Genomic DNA, 26,992 nt, shown 5'->3' with positions numbered 1-26,992 from the left:
TTACTGTGCTAATGACCTGTCCTCAGTACAACAGGCCTCAGGCTCCCACAGCAGGAGATATCATGTGTCCAAGGGAACTGTGTTCTGCACTACCCTTAGAGTCCACTACAGAGGCAGCCTACTGTTCAGGCAGGGCTGGTCCTAGCAAGTTAGCAAGAAAAGGCTGAAACTGACCATGGTGTGGGTGAGGCAATGATCTTCTCCATCCTGGTTACTGGAGCTTAGAGATGTAATGTGACACCGTGGAAAATCAGGCTACCTATAGTCAAGTGTCTTGGGTTTGAAACTTGTTTCTGCCATTAATTCGCTGTGTGATAGTGGGCAAGGCATTTATGGCAGCTAGGTGTTGCAGTGGAAGGTGTGCTGTCCCTGGAATAAGGAAGACTTGAGTTTAAATCCAGTCAGATAATTACTAGCTGGGTGACCCTAGGCAAGTCATTTAATCTTTGTTTGCCTTGGTTTCCTCAACTGTAAACTGGAAATAATAATAACACCCACCTCTCAGAGTTGTTGAAAAGATCAAATGAGATAATATTTACAAAGTGCTTAGTATAGTGCCAGGCACATAGTAGGTGTTAGAAAAATGTTTGTTATTATTATTATCATTATCTGTTAATGTTTGTTATTATTGTTATCATTATCTGTTATGAACCTCAGTTACCTCATATGCAAAATGGGAATGATAATGATTACACTATCTGCTTCATGATGTAGGAATGGAGGATGTTGTGAAAACCAAGAGAGATAATATGTGTAACTAGTGCTTAAAAGGTCTGGTGCTTAAAAGTTATTTGGCAGGCTTTCAGAGGAGTGATTTGGCTTAAGGGAAGTAATAGTCTGGCCCATTGGCAGTGCTGACACAGCAGAGAGAGGAGGATGGGGAACATGTTGCTCCCGAGAAAGAACAGTGTTAGAGGCAGGGAAATAGGGCGAGACAAACTGTCCTTTCCCCGGTGCCTAATGCTCCACTTTGTGTCCTATTCTCCTTGGCCCTGTGGTGACTTTTCCCATTTTAGAACCTTGCCATGAATTCATTTTTACATCTCGTGCCTTGCTCTTGGATTTGCTTAAACTCTAGCTTGACTCCAGGCAGCATCCCGTTGACTGCCTAGTGTCATGATAGATCACTCTCATGCTTAAACTCCAGTGGCTCCCTATTACCTTTAGGGTGAAATACAAACCTCTCCATGTGGCATTTAAAGCCCTTCACAACCTGCCTCCCATCTACTTTCTCCAGCTTATATTCCTCACCTTCATGCGCTCTAAGATCTGGCCAAATGGGCTTTGACAGTCCTCACATGTAACACCCCATCTCCAGTCTCCCTGTCTTAGCACAGACTCTTCCTCATGTCTGCAATGCCCTCCTTCCTCACTACCCTCTCTAAGAACCACTCGTTTCCTTTCAATCTCAGCCCAAGGGCAATCTTCTACGTGAGGATTTTCCTAATCATTCTAACTACTAGTAGCTGCCAGACCCCAATTATCTTGTATTTGAGTGTTTTTTGTAGGTGTAATTATATGTGTGCATGTTGTCTCCCCTGATAGAATGTACACTCCTTGTGGATGAGGACTGTTCCGTTTATTTCTTTATATCTTTTGCCATACACAGGATGGCATGTGTCAAACACATGGAAAATGCTTGATAAATGTTTGTTGGTTGATTTGTGATAACTTGGACCATAACCTTTCTTCTTGGTAAGAATCTCTTCCTTGGTATCTTTTAGTTAACCCCAATCACCACAATCTTGCCTCCTTTCTCTTTTGCCCTTCTGGTTGATAAGGGTTTAATAGTAATTCATGTGTTTAGTTCATGCTAGGCTCTTAGCATTTAGAAGTGGAAGGGTCTTTGAGAGATCATCTTGTCTAACCCCTTCATTTTTATAGATAAGAGAAAAGGAGAAGAGACTTACCCAAGGGCTACATGGCTAGAAAGTAGCAAAGCTTAGTCATCCATCTCCAAATCTAGCATGTTATTTGCTTTGTAATGTCTCAAGGCACAACTTTTTAAATCTTCTGTAAGAGGTTTGGCTCAAAAATAAAAGGTTCCATTCCTGTTTCAGTTGTACAATGTGTTGTATTCAGCAAGTTCTCACTTCTGAATTTCTATAGCCAATCTCTGTACTTTGGGACCCTGAAGATACCCACCCAGAGGTTCACCTTGTTCAATGGATACCCCACAATTTGGAGTAGAGTGAATTTAACAAATTAAGCCATGTTCTGGGGCCTCAGTTTCCACTTCTGTAAAAGGAGAGGATAATAGCCCTTCCAGCTCTAATATTCTATGTTTTAAGGGCTCTTCTGGTTCTGATGTTGTCAAGTCCTCTGCCCCTTTGACCTTTTGTATAGATGCTGTGTAACTCTGCTGACAGAGCAGGCATTCCAGAGAGCGGAGATCAGTTCTGGAGAAAATGCTTCACAGACCCTGTTTATCTCTGATTCTCCCAGGAGAAGTGCTTGGCCCTGGGAGAAGCAGAGAAAAATTTGCCTGCAGGAATTAATTTGCACAGAAAATGTTAGTTTCTATCACATTATTTTAAAAAAATACACTATTTTCCTAGACATTTACCTATTTGATTTGCTTGGTCTTTGTTTAAAAAATGTTAACAATGGCAAAAGTAATAAATAACCCACATTTTCTATATTTCATTAAGAGATACAAAATCACAACAACTAAGTAGCATAATTATTATTATCCCTGTTTTATTGAGAAGGAAATTGAGACTCAGAGAGGGGAAAGATCATAGCCCAGGATCACATAGCTCATCAGTGTCAGAGTTGAGACTCAAACCCAGGTTTCTGGGCTCTAAGACCAGGGTTCTTTTCCACTCTTTTTTGTTTCTGGCATCAGTTTCCCTGGACTTCCCAGGCATGGAAAAGAGGAATTCTTGAGGGGTAACTGATTGTCTTAATACAGCTTGAGTGAGATTTGGTATGCTAGGTATGGAATGGGGGTTGGAGGGGTGGGAGACAGGGGGGTAGATGGAGGGGGTATGCCTGGGGAATTGGTAATTGGTTGATACTCAAATTCCCTACCATTAGGAAAAGGGACTCTCAGCTTGTTTGTAGGCTTTTCTTTGGCAGGGTAACTCAGGGGATTTTGGCTTCCCTCAGTTTCTTCATTTAGCTGAGTAAGGAGGCTAGAACCCAGGGTTACTTGTGCAGACTCAGTGTATGGGGCCATGTGGGAGCCCCCAGGATGTACTTTCTGATGTTGGGACAAGTCTGTGATGGTGAGTGCATATGGTATGTATGTGGCATTATTAACAGATGCAAAAGATAGTATATAGATGACTCCCTCAACAGAGCTCTCGTTGGTGAGGGTTTGGACCAGCCCTGGAGGTTTAACTAGACACCACCTCAGGGAGGCAAACAGGCTTATCCTTCGTCATTTAGAAATGTAAGCTCTTAATTTACTCTGGGCATCTCTGCAGTTTGCAGGATGTTTAGTTATGTGGTGCATAGATACATGGTCCCAGGTGTGGCATTTTAGGCCTTCTAGAAGGAAGGCACAAATCTAGGCATAGTGTGGTGAATGGGAAACAACCCAACCTTGAAGTCAGGAGATCTGAGTTCCAATTTTGGCTTTGTCAATGATTTTTTTTTTTTACTGTGTGATCTTGGGCAAGTTTTTCTTCCTTACTAGGCCTAGTTTCCCCATGTATAAAATAAGGGAGTTGTACTGATTTTCTAAATCCCTTCTAATGCTCTATGATTTTTGAAAGCCCTCCTGTTTATAGTTTTTTCCCCTAAAGAATAACTCAGTGTTTGAAAAACAAACCACAAACTAGTTCTTCTTCCTTATAGTTGTCAACTGAACACATGAAATACAAAAGGACTAAAAATCATGGATGAGAGATGTTGAGGTTATTATGTCCCAGTGACTTCTTATTCACAAAATTAAGAAAAATTCAGCCAGTCATTTGTTTATTTTAATTTTAGGTAAAAACTGAGGTCCCCTTCTGCCACTGCCTTAGTTCAGCTCACTGCTAGAATATTTTAATAGTTTTTTAATTGGCCTTTTCCTCTCTCTTCTCCCGTACCCCCATATATTCCCTCTTTAATCCTCCCTGAATACTTCACCAGTTGTGTTCTGATGACATCATTCCTCTACTCAAAAACCTTCAGTGATTCCAAGCAGTTACCTGCTGAACAAAGTATAAACTCTTGACCCCGGTATACCAAGTTCTTCTTGGCTCCAAAATACCTGTCCAGCCTTATATCACACTATCCACTGCATGTACTCTTATGTTCTTGCCAAACTGAAATATTCTCTGTTCCCTTTTCACTTCCTAACCTCTTTTCTCTTTTCCTTTACTTTTTCTTACCCGCAGTTTCTGGAATGAACTCCCTCATACCTCTTGCCACTCCTGTATCCATTTGTCGATGTCCTGCCATTCTTTTAAGGCCCAAATTATAGTCCAGCTTCTCCATGAAGCCTTTCCAGTCTCCCCAGATAAAAGTGATTTTTATGTCTTCATATTTTTAGACCTCGAACTTTGTCTAAACCTCCCCCATTCCTATTCACCCTTCTATCATAGTTGTCTGGAAACTTGTCCCTCTCCCCATTGAAACATAAGCACCTTGAGAGAAAGGTCTTTGTCATCTCTCTCATTGTATTCTCAGCCTCTAACACAATACAGAAGACACCTCTTTTAATCTTCCCCTCTTCCTGTCTTGTATACACACTCATCTAGCCTTCATTTCTCTTATCCCACTGGATATTCATATATCTCTGTAGGAAAGATAGTATCAACTTCATTTTCCAGTTGATGAAACATTGAGCAAAGGAGCATAGTGACTACCCTAAGGGCATATATCTGGTAAGCAGCCTAGCCAGGATCTTAACATAAATCATCTAATTCCTACCTCTAGACTCTTTCCATTAGACTTACTGCTACTTCTCTGGCATTTGATCAACTACCCAATAACACTCATTTCCTCAGAATTTTAATGCCTATAGGGCATTGTCTTTATAAAAACTCCTGTGAGGTAGATTGTACAATTGTTATTTTACCCACCTCACAGGAAGGGAAACTGAGTCTCAGAGGAATTAAGTGATAAGATCGTAAGAGTTTAGGACTGGAAGGAATTTTAGAGACAAGCTAATCCATCCTCCTTATTTTCAAGATAAGGATACAGAGGCCCAGAGAAGAAAAGTAACATGAGGACCTAAGATACACGGTCAATAAATATTAGACCTAGGATTCCAAACTTAGGCTTCTTGACTTCAGAACCATGCTTCTTTCCCTAGTTTTTGGAGGAGGAGGATGTTGAGAAATAACCTCTGTTCCCCTAAAGAGGAGCAAGAAAATCCATGTGATAACAGATGCCAGTCAATATTCCAAGGACTTGGATTTAGGAGCAACTTGAATCTAACGCCCACTTTCAGGACTTGCTAAGTTGTATATCTGTAGCTCTTTGCCCTTTTTTTTTTTTAAGCTTTCTCATTTATAAAGCAGAGATAGCATTTTTGCTTCCTAATTCAGGTAGTGATCTTGTGAGGGGAACACATTGCAAACTTGAAGGCACCATAGAAATAGTTATTATTATTTCTTTCATATGTGAGTCATGTAACCAACCTAAAATGATCTTTACTTTGCAGCAAAAGACCCTGTGTTGTGGTCTCTGCCAAGAACCACAGCAGGGATTGTGTTCCAACACCAGTTCCTTCCCTAGAGGGTTGGAGATAAAGGCGTAAGTGGGGAAAGCCTACTTGAAAGTAGGTTTGGGGATGGGCCTTTCCAGGCATGGTTGAAATAGAGGAAAAGGAATCAACAAACACCTAGGGGACTCAAATTCTAGGTGAGCCAACTCTATCTGAGTCCAGGTTTTACTTAGAATCAGAAACCTGTGCCTGATAAAATGTATATGCTCCCCAAATTTCATTGTTTTGGGGGTTGTTTTCTTCTTAGTTTCCTAGTAAAAGCTTCTTCTGAAAAATTCTAACCTTGTTTCAGCTGAAACTAAAAAATATTTCCTATTCTTGGATCAGTATGAGAGGGGACATGATATAGAAAGGTTAGTGTGCCTCTGAGCAGAAGCAGATTATCCATTGGGTATAGTAAGTCTCTTCCTAGTGTTATTTTGAGTTTCTCTCTTTTAGGGCAGAGCCTTTCCCCTTTTGTGGGTGGGGGCAAGGGGAAGAAATGGTAGCATGGAAACCAAAGCAGTGGCCCTTGATTAAGAGCGGAAGAGAGGGAAGCATAATAGAGTGGACAAAATGCTGAACTTGAGTCAGGAAGACCTGGGTTTTGTGGCAGGTAAAAGGTGAATGACTGAGGAAACAAAGATTTGATCTTCTGAGCATATCGGTTTATCAAGCAATGCATGGTAATGGCCCCCAAAACCAGGACCAGACATCTTCACTTTAGACTTGGACTCGAATACAGAAGGAAACAGATTTTTATACAGTAAAACAAACCAAATAAGATGAATTAATTAAAAGGAAACATACACCATTAGGTTATCTTATTTCTAATTGGAGGAAAGATTAAAAACATTTCCAAGTTGGGAGGGAAAGACTCAAATAGGTGCAATTCTTAGATTTCAGAAAAAGAGGTGTCCTACTTTTCCCAAGTGTCTATAGATAATCAAAGGAGCATGGAAACAATAACTGATTGATCATTATGGGACTAGTTTTCAAGTAATACATATGGGTTGCTTGACATGTACTGTGTGAGATGCAGTGTGAGAACACTCCTTGCATCAATCTTTGGATCGAATCTTGGTCAGAATAACCTAGATCCTCAGTTAAGGGTCTCTAAGCAGCAGGGAGAGGTGGCCCTGTTTCCAAGTCATGCAGACTGGGTTCAAACAATGCAATAAAGTTTTTTTTCACAAGACAGAAGTTGGAATAGACCCATAACTGAGTAGAAACTAAGCTAGCTCCAGAATTGAGTCATAAAATGGAGTTAGCAAGGTTCACTCAATTCCCATAATTAACCACTTGGTGTGTTGCTCATCTCCTCAATTCCCTCAGTTTGAAGCCTACCACAGACATTTACTGTCTGTGTGACCCTGGACCACTCACTTTAAATCTGTGGGACTTAGTGTCCCCATTTGTAAAACGAGGGAATTGGATTTGATCACCACTAAGGTCTCTTCCAGATCAAAATCTCTGATTATGATCTGCCTGATACTTGAACCTGGTGAGCACCAAGCAAGACACAACTGATTTACTTATTGCTTTGGGATCTAGACTTACCATATTAGTCACACATGATGGGTTTTATTTTGTGTGTACAGCCAGACAGGGAAACTGGGGGTAGGGATAGAGAAGCATTGGTCTTAGGATCAGAAGGGTTAGGAAGTAGACATGAACCCTCAATACATACTCAAGGAAGTAAGGACTAGGAAGAAAATGGTGAAGGAGAATGGTCTATTTCCTTGTTTCCTAGGAGTGCTGCTTTTTTTTTAAATTTGTTTTTGGAGGGTGAGACAGGGAGGGTACTTTGTATTACTGTTCTTGCTATTGTTGTTGGCTAGATCAATTGATATGGGAATGGCATGAGTACACCAGAATATTATTATGATCAGTTTAATTTCTTATCGTTGGGAAAGTACTCTAAATACTCTTGTTTGCAGATGACTGTGCTGATTGCATCTAGCTTTGAGAAACTTCAAGTCCCATGAAAGATCTATAGTTATTCAAGAGAGACCAGTTTATCAATCTGAGTTGTATTCAGCTCTTCCAGGCTGTAGACCCAATGCTCTATCCACTGCACACCTAGCTGCCTAGGTGTAAGAGATGTACACTTAAGGGCAGTGGCTTCAGAGTAGGGACTAAGGCAAAGAGTGTTTAAAGGCTTGAGGCTGTATACAGGGCAAGAAACAAGAAGAGAAGCAAGTAAGAGCTATGTGACTTTTAACCCAGGGCGGGGTCTTAGATTCAGCCTGCAACCCAATCTGAGGCCTGCAGCTAACCGACCTTGGCAGAGAGCTCAGCCCAAGGGGAGCCTGCAATTCTGTCACTGGCCCTGCTGAATTTTCCAGATAGCTGACAGGGACTAGGGATAACAGGAGTGTGCTGGACCTCCAATCAGAGGCAAGCCTATACTTGGGTTACCCAGACCCAAACTTGGATCAGAAGTTGTCAAAATTCAAACTAGAAGGAAAGCCATCAGACTTTGCTTTAGATCATGCCTCTTTGAGTGCACTGAAAGTTTCCAGGTCCCTGGTCTGGGCCATTTCTTTGATCCTTAAAGAATACCATACTCAACACCCAGGGAAATGAGCAACAGAACCCCAGAAAATGCCCATCTATGCCCCCAAAGGTCCAGACATTCCCTCCAGAAGTACACAGAGTTAGGCCCTAACATAAAGTCCCAGGTTGGGAAGTAAGGCTTGACGTAAGGAAGTATGAAGAATGAATAAACAAAAACAAAAAAACACAATAACAACAAAACTCCCACCATAAAGAGCTATTAGGGAAAGAAAGATGCTTAACACACAAACCCAGAAGAAGGATGTATCTCCAAAACATCTACAAACAAAGTAAAAAAAAAAATAAATTAACCCACAGTCTGGACACAAGGTCAATTAGAATTCATGGGGAAAAAATGAAGCAGGGTTTTTTTTAAATGTTAAAAGATGATTTTGGAAATGAATTGAGAGCATCAGAGGAAAGAAATGAGAGCTATGGAGGAAAAACTTGAAAAGAGAATTAACTGGGTAATACAAGAGGTACAAAATAGACCAAATAGAAGTTAATGACTCTATGAGACAACAAGAAATATTAAATTCAAAAGACTGAAAAAAGAAGGAAAAAAAAAATATATATATATATATATATATATATATATCTTATTAAAAAAAAACCCAACTGACCTGATAAGCAGACCAAGAAGAGATAAATTAAGAATCTTTGGATTAGGCAGAACCAAGATGGTGGAGTATCAGAAAGAAGTATAGCCAAGATCCTTCCAGCATGACTCCTTCACAAAATGCACCAGATCAAGTCCTGATCGGAATGTCCAAGAAAAAACTCACAGGGAGTCATATTTCCAGACTGTTTCATCACAGGAAGACAGACAAAAAGGTCTGTGGACCCTGAGAATGGGGATCTTTGTCAGGGCACAGTATATAGAGCATTCCAGTGCACCGGAACTAAAAGAGGACCAAGACTGGACCCAAGTGTAATGTGGGGTACCACAACCTAGTGTAGGGTATAGGAACAGGGACCAAACGAAAGGTTTGTCTTTTGTTAATCAGTTCCTGTCAGTAAAACAGCAATCCAAGACAATTACGAAAGACTCATGATAGAAAATGCTATCCATATACAGAGAGAAAATTGATGGACTCTGAATGCGGATTGAAGCATACTATTTTCACTTCATTTTTTTTCATGTTTTTTTTTCCTTTTGGTCTGTTTCTTCTTTCACAACATGACTAATATGGAACTATATTTTATTTGATGACACATATATAACCTATGTAAAATTGCCTACCGTTTTAGGAAGATGGGAGGGAGAGAGGAAAATTTGGAACTCAAAATTTTGTAAAAATGTTAAATGTTAAAATGTTAGAAATGTTAAAAATTGTTAAAATGTTAAATGCTAAATATTTTTAATGTTAAAGATGTTAAATGTTAAAAATGGTTAAAAAAAAAGGTCTCTACAACTAATTGGAAAAAAAATTTATTATTTTAAAAAATCAGTCCCACATTACAGATTCAGGGTGAAATGAGGAGCTGACTTGTGCCTAGGGGTGATATTCCAGAATAAGCATTGGCAGCAAGCCCTAGACCGTAAGTAACAAGTTCAGAAGTAACCAGTAGCTGTGTGGCTCTGACCCTAGGAGCTGAGAACCATCTCAGTTCCAGCCTCCAGCCCAGTCTGAAGCCTGCAACAGAATGACCAGGGCAGAAATCTCAGACCAGAGGGAAGCCCACCATTCCATCACTCTTAATATGGAGAGCTTTCCAGATGACTGATAGTGACTGAGTCCAGTAGTGTTCTATTAGAACTTCTAACCATGGCCAAGTCTACAGAAATGTTGCACAGACCCAGATCCAGGACAGGAACTTGCAGAGAATAGAGGAGGAGGGCAGGAATCAGTTTTTTCCCTGAATCAAACCACTTGCACTATAAGCTTGCAGGTTTCTGACCCTGAGAACCTAGAATAATGTAAAGCTCAATCTTCCCTCTCCACCTCTCCTCTCGCCCCCAGTAAATCTACAGAAGGCCCCAGGAGGACAAAAGCTGATCTCAGACATTCCCCTAAGAAGTGCCAAGAGCACACCCCTAACAAAATGTCTGAAATCAGGAAGCAGGCTAGAAGAATGAGCAAAGAAAAACAGAATCTCACCAAAAAGAGCTATTAGAGTGACGGGGTCACTCAAGACACAAACCCAGGAGCATGACTCCCAAATGCTTACAAGCAGAACTGCTCTCTGGCCAGGCTGCTCAATTAGTGTGGGCAGCACTGGGACCCCTGCCGAAACTCTACTTGCAGCTGGAGCCCAGAAGGGGCTATGCCACCACTATCTGAAATGCTTTGACATGAAGGTATCAGCTGTGAAACATATTTAAAAAGAAATTTTTGTGGTTGGAAATGCAAGTGCTGAATTTGCTACTTTTATAATCTTTGTGCATCTTGTTATAAAAGTGGTGAGGCAACGAGTCACGCAACTGACAGTATGCAGTGTAGGCTAACAAGGGTAGATATTTTTTCATCTCAGTAGTTTTTTTATTTTTCACCAATTACATGTAAAGATAATTTTTCAATGTTAATTTTTATAAAAATTTGAGGTCCAAATTTTTCTCCCTTCCTCCCTCCCCCCCACCTCCCCAAGACAGCAAGCAATCTGATATAGGTTATACATGTACAGTCATGTTAAACATATTTCTGTATTAGTCATGTTGTGAAAGAAGAATCAGAACAAAAGGGAAAAACCATGAGAACAAAAGAAAGAACAAAAAAAGTGAAAATAATATGCTTTGATCTGCATTCAGACTTCTTTCTCTGGATATGGACAACATTTTCCATCATGAGTCTTTGGTTATTGTCTTGGAACATTGTATTGCTGGGAAGAACTAAGTCTATCAGAGTTGATCATCACACAATGTTGCTGTTACCATGTACAATGTTCTCCTGGTTTTGCTCATTTCACTCAGCATCAGTTCATGTAAGTGTTTCCAGGTTTTTCTGAAATCCACCTGCTCATAATTTCTTATAGCACAATAGTATTCTATTATATTCGTATACCACAACGTATTGAGCCATTCGCCGATTGATGAGAATTTCCTCAAATTCCAATTCTTTGCCACCACAAAAAGAGCTGCTATAAATATTTTTGTACACGTGGCTCCTTTTCCATTTTTAATGTTCTTTTTAGGATACAGATCTAATCATGATATTGTTGGATCAAAGAGTACGCACAGTTTTCTCTCCCTTTGGGCATAGTTCCAAATTGCTCTCCAGAATGGTTGGATCAGTTCCTAACTCCACCAACAATGCATTAGTGTCCCAATTTTCCCACATCTTCTTCAACATTTATCATTTTTCTTTTCTGTCACATTAGCCATTCTGACAGGTGTGAGGTGGTACCTCAGGGTTGTTTGAATTTGCATTTCTCTAATCAATAGTGATTTAGAGCATTTTCCATATTAATTATAGATAGTTTTAATTTCTTCACCTGAAAACTGCCTGTTCATATTCTCTGACCATTTATCAATTCAGAAATGACTTGTATTCTTATAAATTTGATTCACTTCTCTATATATTCTAGAAATGAGGCCTTTATCAGAGACACTGGCAGTAAATATTGTTTCCTAGCTTTCTGTTTTCTTTCTAATCTTGGTTGCCTTGGTTTTGTTTGTGCAAAAACTTTTTTTAACTTAATGTAATCAAAATTATCCATTTTGTATTTCATGATCTCTATCTCTTGTGTGGCCATAAATTCTTCCCTTCTCCACAGAACTGACAGGTAGACTATTCCTTGCTCTCCTAATTTGTTTGTGGTATAATCCCTTATGTCTAAATTATGTACCCATTTCGACCTTATCTTAACAAGAGTAGATTTTGATTTATATTATGGTGGAGAAGCTTTCTCAGTAAAGTAGTCAAGGTCTTTTACTTGCCTTATCATGAAAAAAAAATGGGTTTTATGGAAACATCTCTTTAAGAACATATTACTTTTTTTGGGGGGGGGCTTTTTTGGCTTTTTGGTGAGGCAATCTTAAGTGACTTGCCCAGGGTCACACAGCTAGTAAGTTTTAAGTGTCTGAGGCTGGATTTAAACTCAGGTCCTCATGACTCCAAGGCCAGAGCTCTATTCACTATGCCACCTAGCTGCCCCAGGAACATGTTACTTCTGAACATGCAGAAACATCAACAGAAGTGATTTGTCCAATCTGTGTAGTGCTACCTGGTGGAGATCCTCATCATGTTTGATGATAGCTGACTCTGTAGCACCTCGTGCCAGCCATAGAGGTTGAGATGAATCAAAACAGTTTGGTTTCTATGTAGAATGTTTCACTCTGGCTGAGGATCAGGAAGTCCTTGTGCCTGTATTTCAAACATGCATTTTACTAGCAGTTTTAGTGATGGAATTTCTTCTGACAGAGTTGATTTTCTCCAAGTGATAAGGAAGCCACGAATCCTAGGACTGAGCTTTTTTCTCTGTTGTCAGGAGTGAGAGCAGAAGGACAATTCAATTCCTTGGCCCCTTAGCTTCTCAGTAACAACTGCTACAGTTGCCTAGAATGACAACATACATAGGCAGTATAGTGACAAATGGAGACAGCCCATAATGCAAGTAGACACATGAATACAACCACTACAATTACACAGCAACAGTCAACATCAAATGTAGAAAACTGTCAGCAAGCTATTCAGAATCCTCATTTTCTTCCTATGAGGTTGAATGATCCTAAGGTATCAGAAATGGAACGTCAGTCAATGGAAAGTGAGCAGGCTGAGCGGAGCCTTTTTTTTTTGTTCGAGAGCTTCTACTGCCCACTTTGATGTGTGAAGGAAGTTCCACTTCAGATAAGGATAAATGAGGTGGAATGGCAAGGAGGTTGCCAATTTTGGTGTTTTGAACTGTGTGGATATTCTCTCTTTAGATGTTGCTTTAAAAATCCTACACTTTAAAGGAAATGAACCTTTACCACCTGCTCTTGGATGACATCCCAATTCACAGACAATATCCTTCATGCTGTATTTGCCAATGAAAGTGAATAACTCTCTTGGTTTGTTTTGCTGATTATAATTTCATGTCTGTTACTCTTGTTACATTGTGTACATTCAGAGTAAGAGAGAAATATATATATATATATATATATATATATATATATATATATATATATATTTGTCAATCATCTCCACTTAACTTATTTTTACTTCTAGTAGGTAAATGTAGGTAGTAGTACAAGGGGTGATTTCTGCTTCCTGTGTCTTGATACAAAAGATTTATAATACTGTATATTCAAACAGAAGATGAAAATTGAATTCTCTAATGAATATCAAAGAATAAAAATTTCTTTGGTGGTTTGCCTTAAAAAAGGAGCATATAAATAAATATATATGTATGTGCATATATATGTTTATAGTTTTTACAGATATATATATATATATATATATATATATACACATAAACATATACATATAAGGATATATGTTTATTTGTATGTATATACATATGAATATGTATATGTATGCATGTGCATATACAAACATGCATACATATATCCATCCATACAAATATACACATGATTTATCACATAAAATATTCTTTTCTCATACATATGGATATGTATGTATTCATATGTGTGTATACATACATACATATATCCATCCATACAGACATACACACTATCCTCCACTATATTGAATTAGGGTAGTTGGGTGACCCAGTGGACAGAGTACTAGACCAGGAAGCAGAAAGGCCTGGGTTCAAATTTGGCCTCAGATACTTGCTAGCTGTGTGACTGGGCAAGTCACTTAACTTTTGTTTGCCTCAGTTTCCTCAACTGTAAAATGAGAATAATAATAATAGATCCTATCTCCCAGGATAACTGTGATGATAAAATTAGATAATCTTTGTAAAGGGCTTAGTGCAGAACCTGGCACGTAGTATGCACTAAACATTAACTATTGATAAATAAAAGTACTAGAGGAAAGAAACAGGAAAAGAAATAAGAGCCATGGGAGAAAGATTTGGAAAGAGAATTTCAGCTCGGAACAAGAGGCACAAAATCTTAAGCAACAAACTCCTTGAAAATTAGGATGGACTGAATAGAACCTAATAATTCCATAAGACAAAAAGAAATATTAAAACAATCAAAAGACTGAAAAAAATAGAAGAAAGTATGTTATCTTATTGCAAAAACAACTGATCTGGAAAACATATAGAGGGGGTATAAATTTAAAATGATTGGATTATCTGAAACACATGACTAAAAAAGAGCCTAGATGTTGTATTTAATAAATCATAAAAGAAAACTGTCAATGTCTCTCAGAATCAGAGAGCAGAGTAAAAATAGAAAGAATTTACCAGTCATATTTTGAAAAAATCCATAAAGTGAAACTCCCAGGAATGTTATAGCCAAAATTCAGAGCTTCTAGATTAAAGAAAAAAGTACTACTAGCATCTAGAAAGAAAGAGTTCAAAGAACCAAGGAACCATAGGGAAGATCACGCAAGATTTGGAAGCTACCAATATAAAGAAGTGGAAAGCTTGTAATACAATATTCTAGAAGACAAAAGATATCAAGTTACAACCAAGTGTAACTTATTATTTATATCCAGCAAAGCTGAGAATAGTCCTAGAGGGGAGAAAATGGACCTTTTATGAAATAGAGGATTTTCAAGCATTGCTGATGAAAATTCCAGTTGAGTAGAAATGTTGCAGTGCAGACCCAGGAAACAAGGGGAACATAGAAACCCACGTGAGCAATCACAAGAGTCTAAACAACATGAACTGTTTAGGTTCTAATATGGAAAGTTGATGTAAATCCTCAGTGCTCTACCATTATCAGAGATCACAGAGAGCGTCTAATTAGATAGAGGATCTAGGAGTGATTTTGTTATGACCTGATAATCTTAAAATAATAGAAAGAAAAAGGAAGAGGAATAACAGGGAAAGGAAGACTGGAGAAAATTACTTAACATGATTGCAACATATAAGTAGAGGTCTATACAAACATGGAGAAGGAAATGTAGAGGAGCAGGCAACACTTTGATTTCACTTTCATCTGAACTGGTCAAAGGAAGGAAGAAAACACAGATGTAGTTGGATACAGAAATATATTTCACTCAACAGGAAAATAGGAAGGAAACAGGAGGTGAAGAGAAAAGATAGATTTAAGGAAGGGATTATTGGTCTCAAGCAAAACAAATTCTAAGGAGGGTGGATTTCAAAGAGAGATTTAAAGGCAGAGAAAGAAAATTTAAGAAAATGTTATTGGGCTCTGGGTGACGTTGAGTCCATTGAATTAGTCTAGCTGAGTGTGCGTGTGTGGAGGGGAGGAGTGATGTGTGCATGTGTATTATATAGGCACTGATAGCGCGCTAGATCTGGAATTACTTTTAACTCACATTTCTATAGTTTCTTAAAGTTTACAAACTGCTTTTTTTCCTCAGGCGAGCTTGATGAGGTAGGTGCTACAAGTTGTATTCTAGACATTTTACAGATGAGGAAACTGAGCTTCAGTGGTTAAATGATTTGCCCATGATCATACAGCAAGTAATTATTGGAATCAGTATTGAAATTTCTTTTTCCTTACTCCATGTCCAGTACTCTTTCTGGGACACCCTCTCCCTCAATGTTGAATAGGAGATTGGATTAGATTATACCTAGAAAATTAAACTTTCAATGGTATGAAAGCCTGTCTTTTTTTTTTTAACATAGCAAAATATAACAGTAAATTGTGTTCTCGGAGGAGAGGCATAAAAGCTCTTAATCTATTATTACTCTCTGGAGACCAGCTACAAAGCCAAGGGAGAATCAAACTTGTAGGAGGGGCCCTGGAGCCCTGTCCTATTCTCCAACCTCAGCCCTTTGTTCCTATCAGTAGGGGAATTACCACAATCTGCTTTTTGTAATGGGACTCTGAAACCTATAGTTTGCACATAAAGATGGATTTGTTTTTTCCTCTGTTTGACTATAGCCCATTATGCAAGCCAAATCAAACATAACTGACTGATGGAATTTCCTGTTCATGAATTAAGGGAAAATTTTATCAACAGGTATTTTAATCTATAGATATTCTGGGCTTGATTCTGATTTCATTTGCGATGAGAACAGCTTTGGCTGTAGATTTTTCATGCAATCACAATGTCTGGTTTTTACAAACAATAAGGGCCAGAGTCATGAGAAAGGCCGCAATGGCCAGTGATGACAATAAGCCATTAACACTTCAAGTGTCTGAGTGGCTGTGCCGTAAAGAAGGAACAGTGGACTTGGTGCCAAGAACCTCCTGTGACATTGGATAAATTTCTTAACTTCTTTGAACCTCAGTTTTCCCTCTGTAAAACAGGATGGTAACACCTGTACTACCTATCCATCTACACAGGGTAGTTATGAGGAAAGTACTTTGTAGTACCTTAAAGGACTGTTGAAATATGATTTATTAACATTATACAGGTCAAGATTCTGGTAACAACTGTTTCCATTTAAAATTTTTTTCATATTTGTTGTGAACTTAAACTTCAATAAACATAAATATACAAATATATGCAAAAATAATGAGAGGGGTTTGTGTAAGAAATTGTGAGCTTTTGACATATACAGTTTGTTTTAAAGAAGCATACACACAAAATATACATGTGTATATTGTTTATATATGTATATATATATGTGTATATGTATAATAGAACATGTAGCATATGTTGTGTTGTTGTTGATTCAGCCATTTTTTAGTCATGTCTGACTCTTTGTGACCCCATTTGGGATTTTCTTGGCAAGGATGCTAGAGTGACTTGCCATTTCCTTCTCCAGCTCATTTTAGAGATGAGGAAATTGAGGCAGAGTTAAATGACTTGCCCAGGATCACACAGGTAGTGATTTGAACTCAGGAAGATGAATCTTCCTGACTCCAGTTCCGGCACTCTATCCACCATGTCACCTAGCTGCTTACATGTAACACACACACACACACACACACACACACACACACACACACACCCCATTTAACAAGGTAGTAACAAAAGTACTATATTCATGTACCCTTCACTTTTTGTTTCCCATTCTTATAATATTTTAATATTCATAAAATATTATTTTCTCAACAACTGTGTGAGGAAGGAAATACAAGTGTTGTTATCCCCATTTACAGATAGGAAACTAAGCCTTAGAAAGGTGAAGCAATTCCCAAGGTCACCATGCAAGCATTGGAGGCTGGACTTAAGCAGGTGTCCTGATTCTAAGACCAGTGTTCTTTCTACTAAACCCTGATGTCTCAAGTCTTGTTAATCCAGAATAGCCTTTAGCTCAGACCAAACATTTTGCTTTTCAAATGGTGTGCTAGAGCCAGCTCAAACCAGCTCAAGAGAGCTGATTATTACATTTTAACGTGAGCATCTGCACCTGAAAAATTGGCAAATACTACAAATCAGGGCTTGATTTATTGTTTTTTTTTTACTTGTCCAGATATAAGAAAGTGATGGAGAATAGATTAATAATGCAGATTAAACTTAAATATGTGTCCCGCATACCTTTTTTTTTGCCCCAAGAACCAGCTGTTAAACATTTGCAGCATACCACTGCTTATGATCCAGAAGCTGCTTTTAAACATAGAAACACTATTAAAAAAAGTGCCCCAAAGAGCCAAAGATCCAGAGGTTACATATTACTCTTATGAATAGACAATTTGCCAAAGATTACACCTGGTGCACTGTGATTGGTTAATTGAACAAAGATTATACTCGATGCACTGTGATTGGTTGGTTTATTAACCTGAAGGAATGTGTGCTGTCATTAGTTGGCAGTGGTGTTAAAGTGGAGCTACTCACCAAGAAGGCCAAAATTGTAGCGAAAATGACAGAGAAAGGAGAAAGAAGAAAGAAGAAAAAATTTGGGAAGAACGGAGTGTCAGATGGAAGAAGTGGTGTTAGAGATGAATAGATTTACTGCTGTCAGGTAGTGATAAAGTGATGGGGATAGCAGCAGTAGATATTCTAATGTATAAAGAGACTGGAAGCCGGGTATTACAAAAGGGAAAGGTATTCAGGGTCTGTAGTCTACAATGCTGTGTATATTGTATAGCATGTGTAGTTTTATTTTTATTGTGAACTTAATCTTCAACACATACAAACATTATACAAAAAAGAACAAGAGAGGCGTTTGCATAAGAAGTTGTTTCTGTTATGTACAGTTTGTTTTAAAGATGCATATACATAGAAAGATTGAGAAAGTTTGTATCTCTCCTAGTACCTAACACAGTGCATAGCAAACAGTAAGTGTTTCATCAGTGTTTGCTATCTGTTCAACCCTCAAATTACAAAGAGGCATGAAAATAAGTCTAGAAACCAATACTTCCAAATTAGGACAGCCCACCAACCTCCCTGGGCCTAGGGACTTCCCAGTTGTTTCAAAATGGAACTGAGAAAGGGCAGGGAAGAGATGTAGCCACTGATGTCACTACAGGGAGCTTTGGGCTTGATGGCCTTTGGGTCATAGCAGGAAGAGGGATCTGGATCTGTGATAGTCTGTTCCTTTAGTAGGCAGTCCGATGGAAAGAGGGACAAGGATAGAAAAAAAAGGGAGATTTTTCTAAAGGATAACAATAAGAGAAAAGACAACTACATAGCATTTTACAACAAGGTGATCCTCAATCATCAATAAAAGGTTTAAGTATTGAATCATAGAATGTCAGATATGCTTTTTTAAGAGCCATCTAATCTAACCCATGCCTGAACAGGAATTCCTTCTACAAGGTCTCCAGCAAGTAGACATCTATCTGTTGAAGATCTCCAGTTGAAGGAACATATTACTTTCTAAAGTCCATTCCACTTTTGGACAGTTCTGATGATTAGTTTTCATTATATTGAGCTGAAATTTGCCTCCCTATAACTTCTGTCCATTACTCTTAGTTTTGTCCCATGAGGACAAGTTGAAAAAGTCTGTTACCTGTTCTACATGGCAACCCTTCGGGTATACAAAGACAGTGATCACAAAATCTCCTATGTCTTTTCTTCTCCAGGCTGAATACCCCCTACTTCCTTCCACTGAACCTCATACAATATGGTTTCCAGTCTTCTCAGCACCCTGATCACCTTCTTCCAGACATTCCATAACTTGTTAATGTCATTCTGAAAAGTATTCCCAACACAAAGCATGAGGGGATGCCCATTTAAAATGGTTGTTGAAATGAATTGTCAACACCTCCTGAATTCTAGTGACCCTGACAAAGGAGGACCAGGACACTCTGTCCAGGGCAGAGAAAAATGAAATGGGTCCAAAATCTGTTTGGTTAGTATTTCTCCTCCAAACTGTTGCAACGCAATGCTAAATAACTGCTGTGAAAGTAAAAGATTTTACTGTTCTTTTGTCAATGTTATGCAAGAAACTATTTTTTTCACTAAAGGGAGAACCAGTTCCACATATGAAAATTCAAATGTTCATCACCAGTACGTGAGGAATGCATAAATGATCCACAGCAATAAATGGCAAGTTTACTTTGAACCATTTACAGAATTCTTTAGGATTCCTAAAAATATATTATTAGAGCTAAACAAAGTACTACTAAAGTGGGCTAGCCAGGGCAGAGAACAGTGAGACTTGCTTCTTGGAAGAAAGATTTAAATTGCAGTGAAGTAATTTTGGAAGTAATCATGGAGTAATCATGGAAAGAAAGGTTAATAAATATTAAACAATTTAAAGTAAAACATTTTGGTTCAAAGTGCTAAGCTTCACTTATCACTTATGTAGAATATCTCCTTCCCCAGTAATGCAGGATGACTAGCCAGTACAGCAGTACTTCATGGCTTAAAGACACTAAAGTGACTATAAAATGATTGGACTGCTAGGTGGTGTAGTGGATGGAGTGCTGGACCTGGAGTCAGGAAGACCTGAGTTCAAATTCAGCCATAGGCATGTACTCACCCTGTGACTCTGGGCAAGTTATTTAACCTCTCCTAGTCTCACTTTCCTCATCTGTAAAATGACGATTATAATAACACCTCCCTCCCAGGGCTGTTGTGAGGATAAAATAAAAATAATGTATGTAAAGCACTTTGAAAACCTTGCAATGCTTTATAAATGCTAGTTATCATAGTCATCATCATTTTCTTATTCTTTGCAACTGGAGTTTGTGGTGAACTCTGGGGCTCTCTAGGTGAGTCCTAAAGCTAGGAAGAGTATGAGGCTGGTAAAAGAGATAAGCCTTTTCAGGGGTAGGCAGGATGCCTAATCTTTTTCATAGGTTAATCACTTCACCAATATCTATGCTCAAGGCATACCATAGCTAACTATTTCCAGTACTTTTTATAAAGGGCACATTTGGAGGACTTGCACTCAGAGAAAAAAATCAATCGATCAGTAAGCTTTTATTAAGCACCTTCTATGTGCCAGGCACTGTACAGGGCACTAAAGATATAAAGACAGTGACCCAGTCCCTGCCCTCAAGGAGCTCACAATCTATTGCAGATGAGATAACGTGCAAACGTGTAAGTGTATATGGAATAAATACAAAATAAACACAAGGAAATTTAGGGAGGGAGGGCACTAACAGATGGAAGGAATCAGGAAAGGCTTCATGGAGAAGGTGGTGCCCAAGCTGAGTCTTGAAGAAAGTAAGGGTGTCTTTGTGGGTGGAAGTGAGGGGAGAGTTATGGGAGACAGCCAGTAAAGGCCTTTCCAAATGACCATTGAGAGGCAGATGTAGGAGATCTAGTATTTGTTTTGGAGTTGGAGGGTCTGGGTGCGGGTCCTAGCTCTACTATTTACTATCCTTTGTGATTTTGGGCAAATCCTTTAATCCTACTGGGCATTTAGTTTTCTTATCACTAAAAAGAGAGATCTGGAATACACATATGCACATCTCTTCCAACACTAACACTCTGAGTCTATGTCCTTTCTTTTCCAATATCGTCTTGCAAGAAAGTCTTCTCTTGCCTACCATCTATAGAGAGGCCTTGTAGGGTGATGGGTAGAGAGCTAGACTTGGAATCTAAAAGCCCTGGGTTCAGATTTCACCTCTGATATTTGATACCAATCATTTAATCTCTCTGAGCCTCAGTTTCCCCATCAATAAAGGGGATAATAAAATCTGTAGTACATACTTTACAGATCATTATAGGGAGTAAATGAGATGATACTTGTGAAGTACTCTGCCAACTTTAAAATGCTATGGGTAGATGTCAGTTATTATTACTGTAAGATTTGTAAGATCTTATTGAGCTTTATTAATTCCTTCTATGATGTAATACAAAGAAGCACTACAGTTAGGGGGCCTAGTCTCTGCTGCTAAGTTATTGTATGAGCTTGGTCAAGTACCTTCCCCTTTCTAGAACTCTGGTTTCTCAAATGTAAAATAAGGGGATTTTACCAGAGGAACTCTGACATCTCTCATGGTTCTGATGTTCTAAGAACATTTTGAGATATGAGAAATTTACTTGTGAACACCCCACATGTAACAACAGGTAGCCTGTACTCTGTTGGGGGTAAAAACATTTACCCCAGAGGTCCAGAATGTTAAATATTGCCCATTACTGCATTCCCTTTTCACTCAAGGGCAGTTTTCTGTGGCTAGAGTTAGATACCTTTCCCCATAAAAACTATTTTCTCTTAGATTCAGGATAGTTTCTTTAAAGCTTATTAGAAGAATTACATGTTGAATAATTTCTGTTTGTTTTCCTATAATGGATGCTTCACTAGGGTATAGATAGAGGTGACCCTGGGCTCTCAAAGGTTCTACCAGTGGAGTCAGTGGCTCCCTATTACCTCCAAGATCAAATATAGAGTCCTCTCGTTGGCTTTTTGAGCTCTTCATTACCTGGTTCTCTCTTCCCTCTCCAGTTTTCTTACATCTTAACCTCCTTCATGTACTCTGTAATCCAGTGGCATGGGCCTTCTGTCTGTTCCTTGTACAAGACACTCCGTCTCCCAACTCTGTGTATTTTCACTGACCATCCCTTTGCCTGAAATTCTTTCTCTTCTCTGTCTCCTGGCCTCCTTTGATTTCTTTCATGTCTCAGCTAAAACTCATCATCTGAAAAAAGTTTTTCTATTTTTTCTACATTTCGTTTGAATATATTGTTTGTACTTTGTCACCTCCATTAGACCTTGAGCTCTTTGAGAGTTCGTTTGGGGTGGGAGGTGTTACTTTATACCCTCAGCATTTAACACAGTGCCTGGAGTATAGTAAGTACTCAATAGATACTTGTTGACTTGACTAACAAGCCAGCCTTACCAAGTAGGAGGGCTTCCAAGAGCAAACTCAGAGATGGACTATGTGCCCAGTCTACAGACCCATTTGGCTAAATCTACTGAAATTCATCACCAGAGGGTTGACCAATGGGCTGACATATTTTCAGCCATAGCAGTTCATTAAACCACCTACTAAGATGTGGAGGGCCTTACATTCTGCATTAGTGGAGGAAGAATGTAAATCTTTGAAGTATATAAGTAAATGCATAGATCTTACTGATATTTGCAGTCAGGCTGGTAGCTCCCAACTTATTTTCATGCCTCTTTGTAACTTGACAGTTGAACAGGTTCCCCCCACCCCAAATGTTTGAAAAATAAATAGTTTTTTTTTAATGAGATTTTCTATGCCAAGATTTAGACTGAATGTCTGGTTATAAATATTTGTTTTATGTAATGGAAAGGTTCACAATCCTCTGTGTACCTCAGAGGGGTATTGGCAAACACCTTCTTCGTGTAAATACTTGGGTTTGCTTGATCAAAGTATTAGATCCAAATGTAAGGAAAAACCAGATTGCTTTATGATTCATGCAATATAAGCACTAACGTGGTCAGAATTCGCTTATATTCTCTTATAATTACAAACGTTCCCATTTGTTTGCTTTCTGACTAGACTAAAACACAGCAAAGGTATTAGAAATTCAACGACAAATTTAAGTCATATGGTCTTAGAAATCCTAAAGAATTCTGTAAATAATGGTTCAAAGTAAAATTGCCATTTATTACGGTGGATCATTTGTGCATTCCTCATGTATTGGTGATGAAAATATGAATTTTTTTCTTATGAGGAACAGTTCTCTCTTTAGTGGAAAAATGGTTTCTTGGATAAAATAGACAAAAGAGCAGCAAAATCTTTTACTTTTGTATCACTTGTTTAGCATTGCTTTGTGACAGGTTGGGGAAGAAATACTAACCAAATAGACTTTGGACCCATGTCATTTTTCTCTGTCCCAGACAGAGTGTCCTGGTCCTTCTCTGTCAGGGTCGCTAATACTGAGGAGGTGCTGTCAATTCAGTTCAACCACCATTTTAATTGGACATGCCACCCTCATGCTTTGCGTTGAGGATACAAAGATAGATACAATTCAGTCTCTGCTCTCAAAAGGCTCATACGTCACAAATTAGTATGATACGGGGTAGACTGTGATAGAGGCAAAGGAGACATTCATACCAACTCTTCCAGGAAAATTTGAGTAGGGGGAGAACATTTTAAACTGTGGGGAATCAGGAAAGTTTTTGATGATGAAGTGGTGCTTGAACTAGTCCTTAGAGGAAAAGACAGGCAGAGATGAAGTAGGAATTCATTCCTGGCATGGAGGACCCCCTGAATGACTGCATTGAGGTGACAGAGAACCAGCTTGTAAGAGTGATTAGGAGACTTTCACTTTGAGCATTTATACTTTGGAAGTCAGCAAATGCTACAGATCAAGGCAGAATTTATTGTTTTGTTGATTGTCTAGACTTAAGAAAATAACGGGGAAAATGTTAATAATATAGATTAAACTTAGAAGTTTGTCATGTGTAGTGTTTTTTTTCCTTCAGAGAGCCAGTTGTTAAAAATTTTATGAGCACACTGCTGTAAGAGATCAGTATGCAAATGGAAAACTTTATGAAGGCAAGTAGTGTGAAAAATTAGCTTGCAGGCCAATAGTTTAGGATCAGAGTCTGACCCCAGTTCTCAAGGTTGTAACGGCTGATGACCTTGTTGCATAGTGTCATCATTGGCCAACTCTTTGGTGTCTTACTCCAGGCAAAATGGTAAGGCAAACAAGATTTTTGGGGATCCATTCAGCATAGGGGAACCCAAATATTATGAATATATAGCAGAAGCCCCCCCCCGAACTCTGGCCCCATATGATTGAACTGCTTTGCCACAAAGTCTCCCCTGACTTTCTTGTTCTTCATGTTGTCAAAACAATCAATTCTGCATCTGTCATAAGGGCAGGTTTTGGAAGACTAGACCAGAGGGTCTATTTTTCCTTGCTATTATCTGCTGCCTGTAGGGTTAGAGATTGATGTCTCTCTGAGAGCTACTGACAGCAGGTGTCACCTTCTTGCTCCCATAACTCAGTTTTCCTATCCTCTGACTCTGATAATACCCTCACCTTTAAAAGAAAGGCCCACTTTGGCATCTCATCTGTACTTAGTTCCATCATAGATATGCACTGTCCAGTTAATAAAACCAGGTAACTTTATGGTATATTTAGCTGTGCCTTTCCTGGAACCTCAGACCTGTCCTAGTTGCTGTGGAGGTCAAGCACGAAAATCCATTTCATTTTGTGTGGTTGAGATAGTTCTCACTGGACATTGCTAACTGCATGCCATGTCACATAGTGGTATAACAGGCCTGGAGGGGGTAAAGGACTTGTCCAAGGTCACATAGCTTATTAATTGGCAGATTCAGGACTCAGACCTAGGTTTTCTGGGGACTTTTGACTCCAAGTCTCGAGATTATTCCAATATACAAAGTGGTTTAGCCAGTAGGGGTGGCAATGGCCTTTAGCAGGGATAATTTGGTCGCATGAGGAATATTATGTTTAAATCAACCAGATATGTGACATCCCCTAAGTGATTTTTAATTTATTTTAATGGTGAGAAAATGTCTTCAAAATGATCTTTGCCTCATAGTTTGTAAATAATCATTTTTGCAACTTAGGTTGGCAAAAGAGCCTATTCTAGTGAAATGAGGTGAGCAGCCCTGGGCTGGAATTTTGGATCTATGACTTATTAGTCACGTAACCTTGGACAAGTCACTTAATTCATTTATTCTATGTTCTCTTCTGTGAAATGAGACTAATGCTTACCCAACAGAATTGTTGTGAGGCAAGTTCTTTAAGAGAGATAATAACAGGATGGAGAGAGTTCCAGGCCCAGAGTCAGGAAGACTCATCTTCCTGGGTTCAAATTTGGCCTTAGACACTTACTAGCTGTGTGACCCTGGGTGAGTCACTTAACCCCCATTTGCTTCTGTTTCCCCATCTGTAAAATGAACTAGAGAACAGATAGCAAATTACTTTAATATTTTTGCCAAGAAAACCCCAAATAGGGTCATTGAACAACAACAACATAATAACAAGAGCTAGTATTATGAAATCATCCTGAGGGACCTTTGACCTGCTTGGGGACCTGCCCAGAGTAAGTGGGCCCTTAGAACCCTCTCAGGCCAGTCTGGCCCACCATGGCTGCAATTCTTATATCTCTTATCACTGTCTCCTTGTCTTATCATCTGAGTAGTCATAATTATTGCCTCATGGAGCAGACTTTGTGCCTCTTTCATGCACTTAACCATGAAATGCTATGTATTGTGGTTATCTATGTTTGGGTCTTATTCACCACTACTAAACTATAAAGTTCTATGAGGACCCAGGCTTATCTAAACTTCGTATGTTCCCCAGACCTGGGAAATAAGCCTGCACAGAGTTGGTGTTTAAAATATTTGTTATCTCCAAATGGTAATTTTGATACCATTAAAGCAGAACAGAACAGAACAACAGCTATTAACCTGACTCTTTACACTGGCTTGGATTGATTTCTTTCTTTTAGAACAGCCTTGCATGTACTGATCAAACCAGGTCTGCTATTGTTTTCCCTTATAGAATGAGGAAGAATGTATTTGAAAAATGCATTTGTGATAGCTTACTTTCCCAGGACATCTGCAACTGTTATCAGATGGTCAGAATGTAAAAACAACTCATGTCATCTGTTCCACTGTGCAATAATCCTTGGAATGTGTCAAAAATTGGCTTTACTTTTGAAAGAATTTAGTATCTCTAGGGACTAGCAGCTTGTTATCAGAAAGCAAATTACTAGTGGGAACGGGGGAGAAGAGGACTTTTTTTTCAATGTAAAATGTTGAATAATAGTATCCTGTTGAATGACTCAATTCAGCAAGTATTGTTAGAGCATTGTAGGAGGATGCAAAACAAATTTAAGACATCATCTCTTCTCTCTAGGAGCTTACAATCTAGTCTTGTTTATTTAAAGGTTCAGTGATCCTACCTTTTACTGTAGATTCCATGGGCTTCCTTCACAGATTGGCCCTAAGTCTGATATTGTCTAAGAGGTAGTGGGGCAAACAGTGAGGCAAACAGTGACAGGATTGGTCAGTAGTAGTAGCTATTGCTATAAAGCAATATGAAACCTTTGGTTTCATATAATTGGTCCACAAGTACATGAATGGCCACTTGGTACCTGTCATGATGCTTTCAGTGAATCCCCTTCTTAGAAAAGAAAGCAAAGGAGGCGGAGGAACGCCACTCCACTGTCAAGGTTATCAGGAAGAATGTAATATTCCTTTAAAAAAATCAGTGTGTGTGTGTGTGTGTGTGTGTGTGCGCGCATGCTTGCGTGTGTGTGTGTGTGTGTGTGCATGAAGACCTGAAGAAGCAGAAAGGAATCCTGGCTTATGACAGGAGGTTTTGGAGCCTGGAGGGATGTGACACAGAGGAGAAAGAGATGAAAGAAGAATATGCATTTGGAGCTAAGCAACAGGTTCTTCATGAAGAGGCGTTGACTGGACCCTCTGGGGGGAAGCAGCTACTTGTCTTCCAATAATTGATGTGATATAGTCAAGAAAGAGGGATCATGGAGTAAGGGTCAGATGGAGACTCAGAGAGAGGTAGG

General features: G+C 38.9%; 1 protein-coding gene and 1 pseudogene across 2 annotated transcripts in view; both read left to right on the top strand.

Annotated features, from left to right (window-relative positions):
• The window catches only part of RALGPS1 (Ral GEF with PH domain and SH3 binding motif 1), a 606,537-nt gene that overhangs the window by 127,278 nt on the left and 452,267 nt on the right, over positions 1 to 26,992 (top strand). The gene's annotated exons all lie outside the window — the stretch shown is intronic.
• On the top strand, positions 10,490 to 13,129 carry LOC110207517 (E3 ubiquitin-protein ligase KCMF1 pseudogene; annotated as a pseudogene).

This window comes from Phascolarctos cinereus, unplaced genomic scaffold (genome assembly GCF_003287225.1).
Source record: "Phascolarctos cinereus isolate Bilbo 61053 unplaced genomic scaffold, phaCin_HiC Scaffold_2;HRSCAF=192, whole genome shotgun sequence".
Taxonomy (NCBI): Eukaryota; Metazoa; Chordata; class Mammalia; order Diprotodontia; family Phascolarctidae; genus Phascolarctos; species Phascolarctos cinereus.
The sequence above is the reverse complement of the archived record's forward strand: the minus strand, read 5'-3'. Positions and strand labels throughout refer to the sequence as shown.